This window comes from Pelophylax lessonae (assembly GCF_965119305.1).
Source record: "Pelophylax lessonae genome assembly, chromosome: 2".
NCBI classification, from domain to species: Eukaryota; Metazoa; Chordata; class Amphibia; order Anura; family Ranidae; genus Pelophylax; species Pelophylax lessonae.
In genome coordinates, this window is record NC_138769.1 from 676,279,416 (window position 1) to 676,297,687 (window position 18,272).

Consider the following 18,272-nt stretch of genomic DNA (forward strand, 5'->3'; position numbering starts at 1 on the left):
CTGGCAGGGCTGTCCCAGGGCCAGGAGAGGTGAAGCGGCCAGCCTAACACCACTCCTCCAGACCGCCGATCCCCGCCCCCCCCCCACCTTGCTAAAAAAACAAATATCAGCGTATAACACGCACCCATTGTTTGCACTATTTTTTCAGGAGAAAAAAAGTGCGTGTTATACGCTGATAAATACGGCAATTTTCAGGTCTCAGGGAACCCCTGCTAAAAATGACTATATTTACAGCTCATGATACATTAGTGTGATGGTCAGTGGGATGAATGCTCCTTACACTTGTGGACATTGGGAAGAATTATCTTCTTCCAGATAGCTAAAAAGATCAATGGCGTCAGGGGAACTTATCTGAGAGGCAGAAATTGCTCATTGCTCAAGGAATCCCTAGCAACCTCTGGAGGAACCCTAGGGTTCCACGGAACCCTGGTTGAGAACCATTGCTCTACGCCCTAGACTTAACAAGCATGTCCCTTTTGCTGATTTTTTTATTTTTATTACACTCATGCTTTAAAACCAGCCATAAGGTAGCCCCCAAATACTTTAGGAACCTCAGCCATTTAGACAATCACCAGAGGTGCCACATTAGCAGTCTGGCCTTGTTGTATACTCTATAGAAGGAGATTTGGCTCCTCTTCACATTTAGGTCTAATGCCAGAAGTGTCGACAGAAGGATTTCTTTTTGCCTACACCACCAGGGTCCTCTTTATGTTTCCAGTGCCAAATGAAAGGGAGATTCCGATTGGCTGGATGAGTAACAGGATCTGTCTTACTTCAGATGTTTTAAGCACTGAAACTATTTGGTAACATTCATGGTAATGAATGTGAAAGATAGAAGGGACATTTATTAATAGAACAATTAAGTAATATCCTTTATTTTAATTAAAGTCCCTCAGTTGGTGACATCCAGCCAGATTTATTGTGACTAGAAAAAATATGCGATACTAACTAGTCCCAATGTTGAAATGCAGTTGCCAATTTAATTTATGTACACACTTTGAAGTTCTCATTTACAGGCCACCTTTATGAGACAATGCAATAAATTCTGGCACACTTCTATAGAACTTAATGCTCATTTTTTTTTTATAATTGACGTGGCTAATTAATCCCTGCTGGCTCATCATTATCTTGGAATATAGTTTTAATGACAGGTTGATAAAAGCATTACCAATGGCAAAGAAGCCTTGGTGAGCAGAACTGATTGTGCTAACAACGTTTTTGAGCTTTAACTCTTTCAATGTCACCGTTTTGCTTGTCAGCTCCCTTGTAACAGCAATAATGTTAAGTAGAAAAGAAAAAAAGATAAATAAAAAAATAAAAAAATATATAGAAACAGAGAAACACATTTGTAGAAGCCCCCCTACACCTACGTACATGAAAACGATGATTGTGAAAAACAAATTAGGTATTACCACACATACCACAGTGAGAACAATTACTCTAGGGCCATCATTCATGATTAACTCTGAAGTGATGTCCTTAAATCACTTTTAAAGTATTGCCTATGAACAATTTCTAGTACTGTAGTTTTCTGCCATTTCGCAGATGCATGCAATTTTAGGATTTGACACAGTTGGTATTTCTTTACTCAACAGAACCTATTTTTTTTTTTTTATAATTTACAAAAAAATATTGTGTTTTTGTGCTTTAAATTTATTTAAGTGTTTTTTATTTTAAATGTAGATTTGATAAACAATAGCGCAAAAAATAATTTGACAAAAAAATGGCAAATAGACCCTATTATTCAACAGGGTCTGAGCTTTTAGAATATATATAATGTTTTCAGGATTTGGGTGTGTTTTCAAGTTATACATTTGGTACAAGAGCACAGGTTTAGGGTTGATTTACTAAAGATAGACTGTGCACTTTGCAAGTGCAATTGCTCCAGAGCTTATTAAAAGGGAAGCTCTAATGACTTCCATCATTCAAACAGAAGCAAGCAAAAATTTTTTTATTTTTTTTTATTTTTCCTTGCATGTGATTCTGTAATCGTTGCAAAATGAAGCTTTACCTAATTTATTAAGCACTGGAGTAACTGCACTTACAATGTCACAGTCTATTTGCCTTTAGTAAATGAACCCCTCTGTTTCCTTGTTTTAAAGATGCCCCCTAATGGCTGGTAAATTAATGAATGATGGAAGAATATTCATGAAGCAGCAGGACAGGTGAGGAAAGCAGAGATTTACAGAATGAATAAAGCAGAAGAGGAGAGATTCTTGCACTGTAGGATTTCAGGTACAGCTTCCCATTCAGTAAGGAAAGTGAGCAGCATAGTAGTGGCAGTACCAAATCTCACTTCAAATCTCATAGGACCAGAAATCAGAGGCAGCAGTGCACATGATTTCACACTGCAGATATACAGCTATTAAGAATACTCAGGCATATAAAATTTTTTTTTTGTTTTTTTAAGCTAAATCTTTCAGGGTTTTACTTAGTACTTGATTGATTAGGGCATGAATAAAGTATAAAAATTTTGGAGAGTCGCACCATCACAGATCACAGGGTGGCAACAGTGGACACTATTGAGATGCTAAAAATGCCACATCCTTCCAATTATTGAAATCTAAGAATAGCTACAAATACGGACTTTACAGGCACCACTTATAGTTAAAAGTATATACGTTTATTCAAATTAGATATGAAAAACTTTAAAAAGAGACCAGTGTATAAATCATTAAAAATTCACCCCAAGCCACCACACCCAAGAAATAAAGGAAAGTGCAGCGCTAAAAACAATTGATACTAAAATATCAAGCCCCATCAAGCGCAAGGGAAATTAAGGTCTCCCTCAGAACCATACAGCCTGGAACCACTCAGGATCCTCGATAAACTCCAAGTGATTGCAGAGAAAAAAAAGAACACTAGAATAGTGTAGTACTTAATGTCACTTTATTAATAAAAATCATAAGTTGCCCTTAAAAAATCCATATGTAAAACTCGTCCAACAATATAAAATAAATGTGCACAAGGTCCGCGGCGTTCCTACAGGACTTCCTTCTGTGCTCCGGGCTCAAAAAACATAGCCAATGAATCAGAGAGTAATAGCGTGGTGACGTCACCGTCATAGGCCCCACCCTACATGTTTCGTCATAAGAAACATTGTCTGGGGATAGGTTCTTGGCTGTATGGTTCTAAGGGAGAACTTTATTTCCTTGCGATTGATGGGGCCACTTATAGCATAGTGGTCAACTGGTTCTGGTAAGCAGAATTTATTACTTACTGTGAAGTGGGAATGTTTGGAGTCACCCTGCCATACTTGGCACATTTCCCTAAGCATATTTTTAGCACTGATTACTGTAGTAATGTCACTAGTCCCCCCAAAAGTGTCAAAAATGTCAGTTAGGGGTCCGATCTGTCCGCCGCAATGTCGCACTCCCGCTAAAAATGGCAGATCACTGCCATTACTAGTAAAAATAAATTAATAAGTAAATAAAGATGACATAAATCTTTCCCCTAGTTTGTAGACGCGATAACTTTTGCGCAAACCAATCAAAATACACTTATTGGGATTTTATTCCCCAACATTTTGTGGGAAAATACAAATTGGCCAAAAATGATAAAAAAAATTTGATTTTTATATTTTTTTTATTTGGAATGTTATATAGCAGAAAGTGAAAAATGCTGCTTTTTTTTTTCAAAATTGTTGAACTTTTTTTGTTTATAGCGCATAATCAAAAAAACGCAGAAGTGATCAAATACCACCAAAAGAAAGCCCTGTCTGTGGGAAAAAAAAGTACGTCAATTTTATTTGGGTACACGACCGCGCAGTTGTCAGTTAAAGTAATGCAGTGCCGAATCACAAAAAATGGCCTGGTCATTAAGGGGGCAAATACAGTATATACATGTCAGTATTAGAATACATTTCATCATAATAAGCATCATACCCTTTGTTGCTTATTACGATGAAATGTATTCTAATACTGACATGTATGTATATGGTTGTAACTACTTATGTTTTCTCTGTTTAGATACACTATATTACTTAAAGTATTGGGACACCTGTCCTTACACGTACATGAACTTTAATGGCATCCCAGTCTTAGTCTGTAGGGTTCAATATTGGGTTGGTCTACCGTTTGCAGCTATAACAGCTTCAACTCTTCTGGCAAGGCTGTCCACAAGGGTTAGGAGTGTGTCTATAGGAATGTTTGACCATTCTTCCAGAAGCGCAATTGTGAGGTCAGGCGTGTTGGACGAGAAGGCCTGGCTCACAGTCTCCACTCTAAATCATCCTAATAGCAGGTTGAGGTCAGGACTCTGTGCAGGCCAGTGAAGTTCCTTCACCCCAAACTAATTAATCCCATGTCTTTATGGACCTTGCTTTGTGCACTGGTCCAAATCATTTGGTGGAGGGGGGGGTTTATGGTGAGGGGTTGTTTTTCAGGGGTTTGGCTTGGCCCCTTAGTTCCAGTGAAGGGAACTATTAAGGCATCACCATACCAAGACATTTTGGTCCATTTCATGCTCCCAACTTTGTGGGAACAGTTTGGGGATGGCCCCTTCCAGTTCCAACATGACTGCGCACCAGTGCAGATAGAATACCTTTGGGATGAATTAGAGCAGAGAGTGCGAAGCAGGCATTCTCTCCAACATCAGTGCCGTACCTCAAAAATGTTCGCTTCTGGAAGAATGGTCAAACATTCCCATGGACACACTCCTAAACCTTGTGGACAACCTTCCCAGAAGAGTTGAAGCTATTGAAGCTATTATTGCTGCAAAGGGAGGCCAACTCAATATTGAACCATACGGACTAAGACTGGGATGCCATTAAAGTTCATGTGCGTGTAAAGGCAGGTGTCCCAATACCTTTGGTAATATGGTGTACTTATGTACTCAAGCTCCTGAAGAAGCAATACACTTTGCAAAAACATGTAGATCATATTCATCCAAAAGCCCCACAATATTAGGATACCCTGCTGAGGTTTACCTTTATGGTCACTGTGCACGGGAACACCCAATTGAACAGGGTCTTGTATGTGGTGGATTGGGGTGAAGTTTTCATGATTTATACACAGGTATCTTTTTAATGTTGTTTATAAACACTTTGAATATATGTATACGCTTTTAACTAAAAGTGGTGCCTGTAAAGTCCATAATTGTAGCTATTCATAGAGTTAAATGATTAAAGTATATGTTCAGTCAAAGTCTTTTCTTCATTATTCTTTTCTTTTTATTGCTGTCTGTGTTGCTTTTGAACATTTCCCCTCAAATTCTACTGTAAATTAAAAATGTAAAAAATGATTGAAACAAATAATATGTTTTCTTTGGTCTACATACACTTTAAGGTAAACTGAGGGGACGTTTAATTGGCTGACTTTACTTGGCACCTTTGATTGTTTCTTAAGGGCATTCTGGAACACATATTAACAGTGACTTTGGTAGCACACTAACTTCCAGTGCTATTAATGCCATAAGTTGCAAAAGTTCACATAGAAGATATGTTATTACATATTTAAATTGCAATATTAAATAAAGCATATGTCAAGTGAAGAAAAACGAAAAGTTCACAAGCAAACCTGTCAGACGTACATACTATTTAAATCCTTGCATTTTGATGTATGTAAACAGTGTGATTGGCATGGCATGCTGGTACTTGTAATGCTGCAACAGATGGAGATCCACAGGTTGCCAAGCCTACTGTTATATAAGAAAATATTGATCGGCGGTGACAGATGAAGTTCAATTGTAGCTAAATGCAAGCCACCAGTCTGACACAAAAGTGATATGAAGTGGAATTCTGCTATTCTTCTAAAACTGAACACTCCTACAACTTAAGAAAAAAGTACTTCCAAAATCTTATTAATAGCAATAAGCAGCTTTGAAAAATATTAACTATTGTCAGCTCATCCGATCTGCCCTCACAATCTGGTGCTCAGGTTTAGTATAATCCACTCATCATTTCTAATATATTGTACGTAACTTTAAGTAGAACTGTGGCCAGACTGTGAAAATTCTAAAATGTACACATTCCTAACAAGCAGTACAAAAACAAGCAAAATGACCCTTACTCACCTCTATAGCTAAAGCCTTTGTGCAGAAATTCATCCTCAAACTTTGTAGGTAAGACTATTTAGGACACCTTGCATTAAAATAGAAGGTCTGCTTTATTCACAGTCCCCAACTCCAAATATAAATGGATTAAAAAGCCAATAAAAATTAAAGTTCAATTAACCTCCCTGGCGTTATGATTATGTCAGGAATTTTGTACCAAAAGCGGTACAATTTTTTGCATGGAAATTTGGAGTTCTGTATTGTAGGCCTACAATTCTTAGTAATTACTTACTTAAACCTGACCAAACAAGACTCTAGTAGACATTCCAGATGTGATAAAGTTTGAAACACAAAATCATAAATTATAATATAATAAATAACTATATACAAGTTAAAGTATATATAGATAGATAGATATAGTACAGTAACACTGCAGGCAAGGGCACTGGGAGGCAAACTAAGGTCAATTTATTTTATTTAGTAATGTAATCCAATAGGATTACAATATATCAGTGTGTTTGTGTGTTTTACTTTTTGAATTTGCTGCCGGTTCCACCCCCCTGCAACATGACGCTCGCAGGGAACGGAAGCTGGGGCACAGAGCATCAGGCCGAAGATCCGGCCACCGTACACCACTGCCGGAATACATCGCGGGATCCCGGGGACAAGGTAAGTAACCTCTTCCAGGATCCAGCGACTTCTCCCTGGCGGTACCCCGAGTGGGGATCGGGGCTACCGCTAATGGCACTGAAATTCCACCCCGAGCCACACTAGGGAATACCACCAGTGAGGTTAAGCAATTTAGCATAACTAATGTACTGCATGTAATATATATATATATATATATATATATATATATATATATATATATAATCCAATGGCCGTCACCACACACACAAATCAGGGATAAAAAATGGGCCCGGGTGCACAGCGGAGAGTGCAGTGCATATAAACCAAAAAAAGAGAACGGCACTCAAGGGCCTCGATAGGAAAACGCACAATGATGGTTTTAATCAATGTTTTGACAAGGACAAGCTGAGGAAGACAAGCCCGTGCCTCGTCGAAAGGTTGATTAAAACCGTCATTGTGCATTTACCTTCCAATATCCGTGAGTGCCTCTCTCCTTTTTGGTGTATATATATATATATATATATATATATATATATATATATATATTTTTTTTTTTTTTTTTTTTTTTTTTTTCCACCGAAGAAATACAAATATCATTTTTTTTTTATTTCCTCTAATCATCGAAAATACATCTCATATAAACGTAGCATTAAAATATCCCTCTCATTTCTGGTAGTTACCAAAAAGGCCATATCCAAGCACTTTCCTTCTAGTTTAGAGCAAACATTTTAGTAAAATTCAACCTCAGATAAAAGCTTCCATAGAGATGTTAACAACAGTTTCTCTCTTTTCCTAAAACCTATTTTAGAGTATAACAACACAACTAGGGCTGAACAGCCATTCTTACCCCAACTCAATACATTGCCTATGAAGCTTTTAGTTACATATCCATCTACAATTTAATAACATGCCATTCAAGATGTGCTATTTTACTGGATACATTGTGCACTAAATGTTTTAACATTTTCTTTCTCTATTCTGTTTCAGGTTTCAAAAGTTTTATAGCATATGCTTTAAAAGTTAAAATATGTAAGTTTCTTTGAATATCTTTGATTTGAGTTGTGAAAAGAATCTGTCATGCATACCTTCTATACACATTGCACAAAGACATATATATTACATAAAATAAGGACAGGGAATATAGGATCAACTATTGATATAGATATAAAATAACACCGCCGATGAACATTGATGTATTAATATGTATATTGCCAATATTTTGTTACTGTTGTGGGCTAAAGTTGGTTGTGTCATTTTCTTCTTGTTACGTAGACCAATCACTGCTGCTAGCCTCTTTGTCACCTACCTGCCCCCTGTTAAAAACACACCTGCCTTTTAACATCAAGCTTTCTTTGGGCATTTCCAGCAGCGACTGTAACACTCTTTCAACCCTTATCCAAGTCAGTAGTAGCTATTGGTATGCAGTTGTTGGAAAGCACCATGTCACTTCCATGAGTTGGACTACAATGCATATTGATGCGGTTGACCCATACACACAAGTCATTTGTCAAATCTACATAACTTCTTCACAATTAGCTCTGACAATGCTGTATAGACAACACAATGACTATTTTATAACATTAATGATTCAGGACCCCAAAAAGTGATACATCAATAATATTAATAGCTTGGAGGACTGATTTGCCTTGAGGATTGTAAAACTTTCCTACCTGCACCATGTGTTTTTCACCTGCATAATATGTGAATTGATCCCTGACACCCTGTGTTCACAGCCTATAGCAGAGTAAATCTTCATATTCCTGTGTCAGAACTTTCAGTTTGTGTTGAAACATGAGGCAGGTGGTATAGCACTGAACAGATTAGTGCATGACCTCTGTCTGTAGTCTGAGAACTGACACTTCCTGTGAAGAAACTATATATCCCACAATACCTGAGTCTCTCAGTCTAGTGCTCATGCGGGTAGAGCTACACAGTATTTAGATCTGACACAGGCACAAGCTGGAAGATTAATCACAGATAAACAGAGAGCTCACTAATGCAGTGTTTCATCACATTAGCACTCTCACATTTGTGATGCAATACAGAGGGGATGATACAGCATGCATTAGAGGCTGTGTGATCCAGAACAGGAAATTGTATTTTTCCGATTGGTGCAACAACACAGGGAATGTAACTGCAATAATACCTAGTTCCTAAATCGGTTACTACAAAGTCCCACTCTTCACCTGCACCTGTCCCTTGACTATGGAAAGTTATTTACATATGTTTAACAAACAGCAAAATAACCTATTGGCTCATACAGCTGCAGGAAAATTTGCAACAGCACATTTCCTCTAATTGTTGTCTGGTGGTAGAGACTTGGCAGCCTTCTAATGTGAATGCCCAACAGGTGCTGTGAGCTGTTAGAAACCAACTCAAACCAAACTTCAGAGTCTGTCACGATAGTTGAGACTGCATTACTTCATAGTACATGCAGCTACAGGTGTTCATGTTAATTTGTTAGCTCTTTTAACATTGTTTAAAAATAATAAGAATAATATAGTCTGGGAAAAGGTGTATTTTAAAGCTACAACAGGGTTTTTTTTTTACTCCTCATGCTGCATTCTCCATAATATAAAATAAAGTTTGAGAACAAGCTCCTAATAATTTTCACATGTGTTCTGGGTCCAAGTTATGCTTTATGCCACCCTAGACCAACTGCATTGTGCCACTTCCAGCTGAGAGTATAAAACGCTATTTTACCTACTGTGCATCAGTACATCTACAAATGACCACTAAAATAGCTGGGTCAGCTGTCTTAGTCTATCAGGTAAGAACGCATATGGATGAAAGCAAGTGAGCTTCTTTTAAGTTTATTAAAGTACCATAAAAATGCACCAACTTTATTGGAACAGCAAAAAATTGGAGGATGGAAGGATGGCACAGGTAGGCCAGAGTGTGGCTTGGATTCTTTTATTATACATGGCAATGTGTTATTGACAGTCAGACATAAGATACATGTGAGATTATTTGCTGCTCCTGGGAGCTCTACCTAGCCTTAGGGCATTCACAGCCTATATTTGCTATGTAGAAATCTGGCCCTGCATTTATGTAAGCCTTAGAAACCACTTGCTGAGATCTCTCCACTGGAGTCCCTGAGACACATAGAAAACGGTTTAGTAACTTAACCCTCTGATAGCTAACAAATGCTGAGATAAGTTTGGGTGCACTGGCCCTTTACTTATCTATATAGACATCATTAGGATGAACACCCCATATGAACACACCTGTCATGTAAAGTCAGCTTTCAGACGGTTTCCCATGAGGTCTGGTAGACAGCTAAAACTACAGGAAGCATCTATTCCAGTTGCCTGAGCAGAATCAATTGCTGGAACACAGCGCAACAAAATTGACCAACTGTAGAACTGCAGTAGAGAACCTAGAAATCTCTCAACAGCAAAACTAGTTCTAGTCCCTATTTGCCAGAACACAAATAATTTATCTTAAACCAAAAATGTAAAAAACACAGACAGCACATAATAATGCAATTTTTGGCAGTGATGTTTTACTAGTTTCCCTTCAGTAATGATAATATATTTATTTACCAAGGGTAAGTGAGTAAATACCTTAACACTATATTAACAGTCTAATTTCACACAAACATGTTTACAGAACTCCAAATTGTTCGGAAGACAACCCAAAAATTAATTTTAAATTCAGCAACAGAATATGGCTTGCACATATAACGTAAAACAAGTAACAATCATACACTTTTGTAGGAATAAAAACAACTTTATTAGTCCAGCACAATCCCAGGTCATGCCATCATCTAGTCTCTCTTATGCATTTTGCCCCCTAGTGGAGTTCAATGTAGGCTTTTTTAAAAAATATTTTTGATTATATAGATCAGCCTTTCTCAATCTTTTTACCCCAGAGAGCTAAAAAGATCATTGGTGTTATGATGCTTGCTCTGCCAAGAGGTGTTAGACTTGGAATTATGCAGACACCATTGAGTTGGAGCTCAAGGAACCCCTCGCACATCTAAAGGAGTCCTAGGGTTCCAGGGAACCCTGCTGAAGAATGGCTCATCTTTAGGCTTTTCAGTTGATTATTTTTTATTATTTAGATCAGCCTGTCTCAACCTTTTTTTTTTTTGTTCCAAACACATTTTTATTGAGTAAAGTACGAGGGAACGTAACAACTTTTTTACCCCAAGGGAACCCTTAAAACAATTTTATTGAAGGAGCTATTGAGTTCCACAGAATCATGGTTAGGAATGGCTGATCTAGATTTTATCAGCAGAATTGCAATGAGTAAATAATTACCATGATTTCCTCCTGTTCCCTTGTGCTGAGAAAAAGCTCACCCTGGGGGCAAAACTGGAGTATCCTGAGGTTGTGCTAGATCAATTAAGTGGTTTTTATTCCTATGGAAGCAGTGAGAGACTTAGAGCCGGTTCACACTGGGTCGCCTGACAAGTCGCCGTGGGTCGCCTGCCATAGATTAGCACAGGACCCGTTCTAATAGGAGGGACACAAGTCGCTCCGACTTAGAAAAAGGGTCCTGTACTACTTTGGGGCGACCTGGAGCGACCTGCATTGACTTCAATTATATGAAGTCCGTGCATGTCGCTCCGAGGTCGCGGTGCGCGCTGTGCACCGTGACTTCACAGGTTGCCCCGGCAAGTAGCATTGCCCCTATGTGAACAGGGTCTTAATGATATTGCCAACATGTTTGGAAGTGACTGTTCATTGAGATGAGGCATCCACAGCTGGACAAGAACATGTGAGTATCAGAATATGGCATACAATAACCTTGTGGGAATATCATATTCTGTACATTGTTTTTATGTTTTTGTTTTTATTTATTATTTTTATTATTTTTTAATTAAAATTTATGTAAAACCAAAACTTTTTTTTTTTTTTGGAAAGAGTAGGGAAGGATTTTTTGGCTGCATGTGTAGAATTATCCTTTCCATTTGTCCTGGACACCAATATCATCAAGGCACAAAGTGATGGAAAATCCATAGTGCTACAGCTGTCACCAGAAATAGAAGTGTGGCTAAAACTTTGCAGAGATAAATCTGTTTTTCGTGACAAATTTCTGAAAGGGCATTTCCTCCTGCTTTTTAGCAATTTCCTCTCACTTCCCGTTATGTCTCTGGGACAAAAAGAGAAGGGAAAATTTCCAGATGGGACAGCAAAAAAATAATCTCACTGGGTTTTATCCATTCTCTACTCTATCCAAAACTGGCTCTACATAAAATTTAACAAGTCTTGATATTTTGTATATTTCTAGATAGCTGGAAACTCTACTGAGATTGCACCAAAAGGCCACACATAATATTCATTATATGTAATGCTTCAGAAAACCCTGTCACAGACTGCAGATATACTAAATAAGATGTTCAGAAACTAAAGGCATGCTACAGTTTTGCTTAAATACTGGATACTTGCTAAAGAAGAGTCAGAGACTGAAGAAAGGTTACGTGAGATTGATAGAAATCACTACCATGTTTTCCCCCTTTCAAATCAATGTTTTCTCTATTGGGACCTGAAAAGAGTTGTGCAGCAAAGGGCTGTGTTGTTTGTGGACCTTGCACCCCAGGATAGGCACCAAGGCTCTAAAAAGCCACACACAGGACCATGATGAGGGACATTTATTAGGCTCTCTGGTATACCAACACCATCCCCAAAATTGGTAAGAAGGTAGAACAATCATTTATTCTCAAAACCTGTTAAGTGTCATTCCATCTGGTTCCATATAATAAAATATATGCCATTGGTCCAATATTTCTAAAAACAACCTGGCCCCTAGCAGTTTAGGTACAATATTTAAGTCAAATGCTGTTTGGAATGAACATTTGCATTTGGTAAGGTAATATATAACTAGATAAAGCAAATGCTCAAGCCTGACAAACTTGTAACACAGTACCAACGAGAGAGAGAAGCGTTCTTATAATCCAGAAGTCAATAAACATAATCTTACCTGTTATGTGTTTCTAAGAAGCAAACTTCTGAACTGAAGAATCAGGCAAACACAGCATTTCATCAGATATAATCCTAAAAATAAAATAAAAAACTATTTTTAAGCAAACATAGGTCAAGAAAATATGGAAAAAGATATTCATATATTCAAAATATGGAAAAAATGCATTTTGATTTTTTTATTAACATAAATAGAAAAAAAAACAAAATGTATACATCGAGAAGAGAACCTATGTGGCCTAATTCTGATTTTAAAAATATCAGTTAGCTTCTGAGCAAGTTTATGTCTCATTAGCTCTTGTCTAACATGTAAATAAGTAATAGGTGGAGCATTTGTGTTGGTCCCTAGCATCTTATAGACTTTGATCCCCCACTCTGTCCTGTTTCCTTGGGCATTTGTGTGTTCTTGGCCTGCTTTCTGTGCCTCCTCTTGAATTTGTATACTTCATAATATAAATAAATAAATGCAAAATCCAACAGGAAAAATAGGAGTCCTTAAAGCGTCTGTTACCCCAACACTTCATATTCCTGATATGAGCCTGCTGTACCATCTATTTTACATAGTTACATAGTTAGTGAGGTTGAAAAAAAGACATCCATCCATCCAGTTCACCCTATGATGTGTGTGTGTGTCTACTGTTAACCATACATTGTATACCCCTCTATGTTGTGGTCTTTAAGGTGCCCATCTAATAGTTTTTTGAAACTATCAATGCTCCTTGCTGATACCACTGCCTGTGGAAGAGAATTCCACATCCTTACTGCTCTGACAGTAAAAAAACCCTTACGTATTTTAAGGTTAAACCTCCTTTCCTCTAGTTTTAGTGAGTGGCCATGTGTCTTATTGTATTTCCTTTCTCTGAATAGCTTATTCCTTATGCTAGGGTCATCACCAGTACAGTATTTGTACATTGATATCATATCCCCCCTCAATTGTCTCTTCTCCAGAGAGAATAAGTTCAGTGCTTGTAGTCTTTCCTCATAGCCGATGCCCTCCATTCCCCTAATTATTTTTGTTGCCCTTCTCTGGACTCTCTCCAGTTCCAGCACATCCTTCCTGAAGACCGGTGCCCAGAACTAGACAGCATACTCCAGATGTGGCCGGACCAGAGTCTTGTAGAGAGGGAGAATAATCACTTTATCTCTGGAGTGAATCCCCTTTTTTCTACATGCCAGTATTCTGTTGGCTTTGCTTGCAGCGACTTGGCATTGCATGCCACTGCCAAGCCTGTTGTCTTCCAGTACCCCCAGGTCCTTTTCAATCTTAGACTCACCCAGAGGTTCCCCCCCCCCCAGTGTATGAGAAAGTATCATGTTCTCTTTGTATTGCTTTCTTTATGTGAATTCCCTGCCAGTCCCTTTGCTTTCCTATTAAAAACTGACCACAGGAAGCAGGAGAGCACATTGTGGTCAGTTCTCTAGCTGTGCTGGGAACTCAGTGTACTCTCCTCCAATAAATTGACTTGTCCTGACATGCCCCTGCTGCACAGCCTTTCATTGGCAAGCTCAGTGTACTGCTGCTTCTCCTCCCTCCCAGCTTTTTTGCAGCTGAGAACAAAGGGAATAAGATCATTTTAAAAAAAGGGAAAAAAGGTATTTATAATATTTTTTATATCTATACAAAACTGTTTTGCCTTTCATTTCCATTTTATACTGAATGGGTTGTTTTACAAGGTGATCTTTACAATCACTTAAACAATGACAACAGTAGGTGCACAAACTCAGTAGCTCAAGCCCAGGTATCTAATATAAAAGTTTCTTAAGATGGTGAAACTACATATACACTGCAATGCAGGAACAAAATGGGTCTGCATCCAATTTTAAAAACAGCACATTATGTGGTTTGCAGTGAGCTGCAACACAGGTCAATTAGCCCCCACAGTATTACTGTGTAGGATGCCATTCGAGATGAATGGCAGTGCAACCCACCACGCTGCCCTTTATAGGTGTGAAGCAAGCATGAGAGTAAATACAGTACAGGGTAAAGAATGGAAATGGAGGAAAAATCAGGGCATGGTGGAAAGGTTGTAGGGGAAGGGAGGAGAAGAACAAGGGTCATACCGGAAGGGGTTTTGCTGGAGGTGGAGGAGAGACAAGTTATGGGGGGGTGCTGTAGGGGATGAGGGTGGTTGTACAAGGATCATACAGGATGTTGAGGAGAAACAAAGAGGGGATGACTGAGTTGGAGCAGAGGCACAATGCACAAGCTGTAAAACGGGAGGTACATAACGAGATACCACTCAGTATACATATGATGGGGGAAAAAAAATCAAGTAAGCAGAATAATTCTGTATATACTATGAAAGCAGTTGGAGCCTATTACAGGCAACTATGTGACAAAGAGGCCAGCCCGTGGCTGCAAGAGGCTGGACAGATATCAGTGCGCCACCTTTGAACTTGCAATCTGTCAGTACATCTCAGAACATTGTAGGGTGAAAGAGTAAGCAAAAATAATCCAAATAATACTCGAATGCCCATTCTATAGTCTTTAAATAGAAGCAAGGTTACACTCACTGCACAATGTCTCACTTTGGATTGTTTTACACTGAAGTCTGCTCTGTTTGTGATATACGATTTTCAGCTATGTCAACATTTGACTTTGAGAGTTTATTGACTAGAAGTAATATAAAGCAAGATTCATGCTTCCAAGCCATACCACCCCTAACAAGGTCACAGTAGTGTTTCATAACTATGCTGCACCTGCTTTATACAATGTACAGAAATCAGGTCATTGTCAATCATCGTTCGCTTCACTAGAATTTTAACTATTATGGCATTTTAACTTAGGTATCTGCATCCTAAGTATTTAGATGCATTCTTTTTTTTTTTTTGCTTTTATTAGTGAGTATTATTACATTGTATTTTGTAATTCATGGCATTTTCAAATCATAGACAAGGTGACAATTTTGGTACAGTAGAAAAATACAATATAGGTAAAAGTATTCAGAAAACAGAACATTTCATTATATATTACTCCTGAACCTTACTACAAGCCCATTTGAATAACCGCACTATATATATATATATATATATATATATATATATATATATATATATATATATATACACTGTATCACACAAAAGTGAGTACACCCCTCAATTTTTCTAAATAATTTATTATATCTTTTCATGTGACAACACTGGAGAGATGACACTTAGCTACAATGTAAAGTAGTGAGTGTACAGCTTGTATAACAATAACAGTGTAAATTTGCTGTCCCCTCAAAATAACTCAGCACACAGCCATTAATGTCTAAGCCAATGACAACAAAAGTGAGTACACCCCTAAGTGAAAATGTCCAAATTGGGCCCAATTAGCCATTTGCCCTCCCCAGTGTCATGTAACTCGTTAGTGTTACAAGGTCTCAGGTGTGAATGGGGAGCAGGTGTGTTAAATTTGGTGTTATCGCTCTCACTCTCTCAGACTGGTCAGTTCAACATGGCACCTCATGGCAAAGAACTCTCTGAGGATTTGAAAAAAAGAATTGTTGCTCTATATAAAGATAGCCTAGGCTATAAGGTTGACAAGGCCATAAACTGAGCTGCAGCACGGTGGCAAAGACCATACATCGGTTTAACAGGACAGGTTCCACTCAGAACAGGCCTCGCCATAGTTGACCAAAGAAGTTGAGTGCACCTGCTCAGCGTCATATCCAGATGTTGTCTTTGGGAAATAGACGTATGAGGTTGAAGGGGTGGGGGGGTCAGCCTGTCAGGACTGAGACCATACGCTGCACACTGCATCAAATTGGTCGTCCCAGAAGGAAGCCTCTTCTAAAGATGATGCACAAGAAAGCCAACAAACGGTTTACTGAAGACAAACAGACTAAGGACATAGATTACTGGAACCATGTCCTGTGGTCTGATGAGACCAAGATAAATGTATTAGATTCGGATAGTGTCGAGCGTGTGTAGCGGCAACCATGTGAGGAGTACAAAGACAAGTGTGTCTTGCCTACAGTCAAGCATGGTGGTGGGAGTGTCATGGTCTGGGGCTGCATAAGTGCTGCCGGCACTGGCGAGCTACAATTCATTGAGGGAACCATGAATGCCAACATGTACTGTGACATACTGAAGCAGAGCATGATCCCCTCCCTTCGGGGATAACAACCCTAAACACCCCCCTAAGATGACCACTGCCTTTCTAAAGTACCTGAGGGTAAAAGTGATGCACTGGCCAAGCATGTCTCTAGACCTAAACCCTATTGAGCATCTGTGGGACATCCTCAAACGGAAGATGAAGGAGCGCAAGGTCACTAACATCCACCAGCTCCGTGATGTCGACATGGAGGAGTGGGAGAGGACTCCAGTGGAAACCTGTGAAGCCCTGGAGAACTCCATGCCCAAGAGAGTTAAGACAGTGCTGGAAAATAATGGTGGCCACACAAAATACTGACACTTTGGGCACTATTTGGACATTTTAAATTAGGGTCGTACTCACTTTTGTTGCCATCGGTTTTGACATTAATGGCTGTGTGTTGAGTTTAACTGTTATACAAGCTGTACACTCACTACTTTACATTGTAGCAAAGTGTCATTTCTTCAGTGTTGTCACATGAAAAGATATAATAAAATATTTACAAAAATGTGAGGGGTGTACTCAATTTTGTGAGATACTGTATATATATATATATATATATATATATATATATATATATATATATATATATAGATAAAGATATCTATACATAGTGCCTTGAAGAAGTATTCATACTCCTTGACATTTTCCACATTTTGTCATGTTACAACCAAAAATGTAAATGTATTTTATTGGGATTTTATATGATAGACAAACACAAACTGCCACATAACCGTGATGTGGAAGGAAAATGATAAATGGTTTTCAATTTTTTTTACAAATAGATACCTGAAAAGCGTGGCGTACATTTGTATTCAGCCCCCCTGAGTCAATACTTTGTAGAACCACCTTTCTCTGTAATTACAGCTTCAAGTCTTTTTGGGATGTCTCTACCAGCTTTGCACATCTAGAGAGTGACATTTTTGCGTATTCTTCTTTGCAAAATAGCTCAAGCTCTGTCAGATTAAATGGAAAGCATCTGTGAATAGCAATTTTCAAGGCTTGCCACAGATTCTCAAGTAGATTTAAGTCTGAACTTTGACTGGGCCATTCTAACACATGAATATGCTTTGTTCGAAACCATTCTGTTGTAGCTCCGGCTGTGTTTAGGCTCGTTGTCCTGCAGGAAGGTGAACCTCTGCCCCAATCTCAAGTCTTTTCCAAACTCTAACAGGTTTTCTTTTAAAATTACCCTGTATTTGGCTCCATCCATCATCAACTCTGGCCAGCTTCCCTTTACCCACTGAAGAAAAGCATCCTTACAAGATGATGCTGTCACCACCATGTTTCACGGTGGAGATGGTGTGTTCAGGGTGATGTGAAGTGTTAGTTTTCCGCCACACATAGCGTTTTGCCTTTAGGCCAAAAAATTCAATTTTGGTCTCATCTAACCAGAGCACCTTCTTCCACATGTTTGCTGTGTCCCCCACATGGCTTCTCGCAAACTGCAAACAACTTCTTATGTCTTTCTTTCAACAATGGCTTTTTACTTTCCACTCTTCTATAAAGGCCAGATTTGTGGAGTAATAGTTGCCCTATGGACAGATTCTCCCACATGAGCTGTGGATCTCTGCAGCTCCTCCAGGGTTACCATGGGCCTCTTGGCTGCTTCTCTAATTAATGCTCTCCTTGCCCGGCCTGTCAGT

General features: G+C 38.6%; 1 protein-coding gene across 2 annotated transcripts in view; it reads right to left on the minus strand.

Moving 5' to 3' along the window:
• Nucleotides 1-18,272, minus strand: part of CNTN5 (contactin 5) — a 2,223,160-nt gene that overhangs the window by 1,642,226 nt on the left and 562,662 nt on the right. For both annotated transcript variants that reach the window (XM_082244684.1, XM_082244682.1), the window contains exon 3: nt 12,550-12,623. The gene's annotated coding sequence lies outside the window, so the exon portion shown is untranslated. The remainder of the gene's footprint in view (nt 1-12,549; nt 12,624-18,272) is intronic.